The following is a 4468-nucleotide window of genomic DNA, read 5'->3' as shown; positions in this document are numbered from 1 at the left end:
ATACTGAAAGATCTACTAATAAAAAGGTGCATGCGATAGAAGAAATTAATGTTTTGAATGGAAAGATGGATGAACTTATGAAATTATTTGCTAAAAAGAGTGTTTCTTCTGATCCTAATGATATGCCCTTGTATACTTTGATTTAGAATAATAATGAATCTATGGATGTGAATTTTGTTGGTAGGAACAATTTTGGTAACAACGCGTATAGAGGAAATTTCAATCCTAGCCCTTATCCTAGTAATGCCTCTAATAATTATGGTAATTCCTACGACAATTCTTATGGAAATTATAATAAGATGCCCTCTGATTTAGATTCTAATATTAAAGAATTTATTACTTTGCAAAAGAATTTTAATGCTATGATTGAAGAAAAATTGCTTAAGATTGATGATTTGGCTAGGAACGTTGATAGAATTGCTCTTGATGTTGATTCTTTGAAACTTAGATCTATTCCACCTAAGCATGATATCAATGAGTCTCTCAAAGCCATGAGAATTTCCATTGACGAGTGCAAAGAAAGAACCGCTAGGATGCGTGCTAAGAAAGATGCCTTTATAAAAGCATGTTCTTCTAGTTCCTATGAAAATAATGATGAAGATCTAAAAGTTATTGATGTGTCCCCTATTAAATCTTTGTTTTGCAATATTAATCTTGATAATGATGGGACTGAATATGATCCACCTTTTCCTAGAAGGCGTTCCAATAATTCTGAATCTTTTGATCTTGATGCTAAATTTGATAAAAGTGGGATTGAAGAAATTAAAACCCTAGATGTTGCTAAACCCACTATTATGGATTTCAAGGAATTTAACTATGAAAATTTCTCTTTGATTGATTGTATTTCCTTGTAGCAATCCGTGCTAAATTCTCCTCATGCTTATAGTCAAAATAAAGCGTTTACTAAACATATCGTTGATGCCTTGATGCAATCTTATGAAGAAAAACTTGAATTGGAAGTTTCTATCCCAAGAAAACTTTATGATGAAATTAAAACTAAAGATCATGAATGCTATGCTTTATGTGATTTGGGTGCTAGTGTTTCCACGATTACAAAGACTTTGTGTGATTTGTTAGGTTTCCATGATTTTGATGATTGCTCTCTAAACTTGCACCTTGCGGATTCCACTATTAAGAAACCTATGGGAAGAATTAATGATGTTCTTATTGTTGCAAATAGGAATTATGTGCCCGTGGATTTTATTGTTCTTGATATAGATTGCAATCCTTCGTGTACTATTATTCTTGGTAGACCTTTCCTTAGAACGATTGGTGCAATTATTGATATGAAGGAAGAAAATATTAGATTCCAATTTCCATTAAGGAAAGGCATGGAACACTTTCCTAGAAAGAAAATTAAATTACCTTATGAATCCTATATACTTAAGAAGTTCATCCCCACTATTTGATTTATCTCAACATGCAGCATAGACACCTCACCACCCAATCACACCAAGCCACGTCACACCTCATGCACTCCCTAAAAGAAAAAAGAAAAAAAAGAAAATCTATCGCAATCAATCCCCACGTCCGATGCCCGCACATAGCCTTTGGTTACCAGGTCACAGGAGGGCACCCACCAGCCACCACAACATGCTGATGCTTCTAACGCATGAGCCCCAATTAACTCTCCCACCCAGTTCCTCAATTAAATCCACAGTCCATTGATTTCCGTAACTCTATTCATCTTCTCCACTGAGTAATCGGTGCTGTGGATCTCCCCTTTAAGCTTCCATCTTTGCTCACATGGATCCCCCTTGCCTAACCTAGGGTGGGTGGTCGGACCGAGGTGAGCTCCCCTCCCGGCGCCACGCCTGCCACTGCCGGCGCCATCGACTACTACCCCTCCTTCTCCGCCCCCGCTGCTGTCCTTGGTGGCCTCCGACGGGCCCTGCTTCATCTGTCTCTCCCTGCAGATGGACGACATGAAGAGGAGATTGCTGCATGCGGTGGTGGCCTATACTGGTGGTCCGAATCAGACTGGCCGCTGGTGTCTCACCTGGAAGGAAGCTCTGCCCGACGACTCAGCCATGGAGTGGATGCCGCATGGGCCAGGTCCCTAGCCGGTGCATGGATTTCTTTTCGGCCTCGAAGGGATGGGCTGATGGTGACGCCGGTGAGGCCTCCATTGCAGGAGCGTTGGATCGACCTCGACTCCGATTTAGAGTCGGCTTGCTCCCCCAACGTCACCTGTACCAAAGGTGTGCTCTCCCTCCTCTATCTTCTCAGGTCTGACTGCATTTTTGAGTTAGGTTGGATTGAAAAGTCCGATTTTGTTGTAGGAGCCATTTTTCGGAGAAAGCTCTGTTTGGTCTCCATCCACATCCTACTAGCAGCAAACCCGGTTAGTCTCTCATATCCACAATCGTGCTCATATCTCTGACCCGGTTGATTCTAATTGGAAGCGCCCTTCGAGTATTGTTTGTCCAGCTTCTATAATATTGTGCTTTCTTACTAATCAACCCATCAGCCTTTTCAGACTTAGATAGTCATGTTGAGGAGCTTGCTTTCTTGTATTTTGCCAAAGCAACACACATGAAAATTTAATCATACTAACTTGTGGAATTATTTTCTAGGATGAGGAGGTGTAGTGTGAACAACTCTACCTACCGATCAACAATAAATGATCTGTCCAGTGAAAGGTTTCTTTTCATAAGCATGTTCTAGGCATTTTTGTTTTTGAATCTTGAACTGATAGCAAAATGTTTCAGATAATGTTCTCTTGATTTCTGATATTGAATAGTTAAAGATGAATCCAGCCACATTTCTCTACTGTACTTATTGATACAAGCTTTGATTTTTTGGACCACAACTGTTTTACCTCCGACAATGCCATCGAGCATCAGCTCCCTATATTTTGCTATATATAATTTTTTTAAAGTTTATACTCTACTGTAGAGTTTTTTTATCAGGAACTAATTGGGGCTTTCTCTATAAGTAGCGCTTTTTATACAGCTCTGACCTCTACTCTTTTTCTTGGTGTAGATTATCATCTTTCTCCTACGATGTTGCACATTATATTATTTGAGCATTGCTTCCTTTGGTTGCATTGCTCCAGTTTTTATGGCATGACATTAGAACCATGTAACAAAGGAATTCCGGTTTTAGTTGAAACCTGACTCCAATGACATAGTAGATACAAATTGCATTGGGATTTAGATCTACACGTTTGGAGTTCAACTATTTGTCATGCCTAACATCACGTTATTCGATGGAGGATGTACGAGTGTAATGTATTCCTTATGAAGATGTAGAATTTATGATCAATGAACAGAATTGCTTCACTTGGTAATATTAAATATGAACACAGTTCCGGTTACATCTTTTCTACTGTTCGTCAATCCTATTTTGTCCGGCACCCATCATTCTATAATTTTCATTATACACTGTCTATCTTTGTACTCCCTGTAGTATCAAAAAATGTCTTACATTATGGGATGGAGGGAGTAGATGTTTGTTGAGTTCATCTATTAAAGAGATACTTAGTATTCAAGTCCACATGAAAACTGATTTGAAACAAGTGATTTTCCATTGGTCAAACAAATATATACAACAAGTTGTACACAGATGTCCCCGCAGCAACGTGCGGGGAAATCATCTAGTATATTATGAGAGCCATTTATGGATTGCCTACCAAAGATGGCAATATCTAGATCTATTCTTGCTTGTTATGCCTAGCTAGGGGCGTTAAACGATAGCGCTTGTTGGGAGGCAACCCAATTTTATTTTTATTCCTTGATTTTTGCTCCTTATTAGTAATAAATAAATTATTTAGACTCTGTTTTGGTTGTGTTTTTTGTGTTTAATTAGTGCTTGTGCCAAGTAGAACCGTTGGGAAGACTTGGGGAAAGTCTTGTTGAACTTGCTGTAAAAAACAGAAACTTTAGCGCTCACGAGAACAGCTGTAATTTTTATTTGGAAAGTGATATTTAGTTAATTGTTTTTGCAGACGATTAATAGATAAATTCCTCAGGTCCAGCAATTTAATTTAGAATTTTTGGGGTTCCAGATCTTGCGCTAGCTACAGATTACTACAGACTGTTCTGTTTTTGACAGATTCAGTTTTGCGTGTGTTGTTTGCTTATTTTGATGAATCTATGGCTAGTAAAATAGTTTATGAACCATGGAGAAGTTGGAATACAGTAGGTATAACACCCATATAAATAAAGAATGAGTTCATTACAGTACCTTGAAGTGGTCTTTTGTTTTCTTTCGCTAACGGAACTCACGAGATTTTCTACTTTAAGTTTTGTGTTGTGAAGTTTTCAAGTTTTGGGTAAAGATTTGATGGATTATGGAACAAGGAGTGGCAAGAGCCTAAGCTTGGAGGTGCCCATGGCACCCCCAGGATAATATAAGGACACCTAAAAGCCAAAGCTTAGGGATGCCCCGGAAGGCATCCCCTCTTTCGTCTACTTCTATCAGTAACTTTACTTGGAGCTATATTTTTATTTACCACATGATATGT

At 38.6% G+C, this 4468-nt stretch overlaps 1 long non-coding RNA gene across 1 annotated transcript; it reads left to right on the top strand.

The window, feature by feature from the left end:
• Positions 1-1589: 1589 nt before the first annotated feature.
• Positions 1590-3321, top strand: LOC125517603 (uncharacterized). The gene is made up of 3 exons (XR_007287697.2): positions 1590-2201; positions 2283-2344; positions 2577-3321. It is a non-coding gene; the product is annotated as an uncharacterized LOC125517603 (long non-coding RNA).
• Positions 3322-4468: the final 1147 nt, after the last annotated feature.

Source organism: Triticum urartu, chromosome 6A (assembly GCF_056163025.1).
Source record: "Triticum urartu cultivar PI428250 chromosome 6A, HENAU_Tu73, whole genome shotgun sequence".
NCBI classification, from domain to species: domain Eukaryota; kingdom Viridiplantae; phylum Streptophyta; class Magnoliopsida; order Poales; family Poaceae; genus Triticum; species Triticum urartu.
The sequence above is the reverse complement of the archived record's forward strand: the minus strand, read 5'-3'. Positions and strand labels throughout refer to the sequence as shown.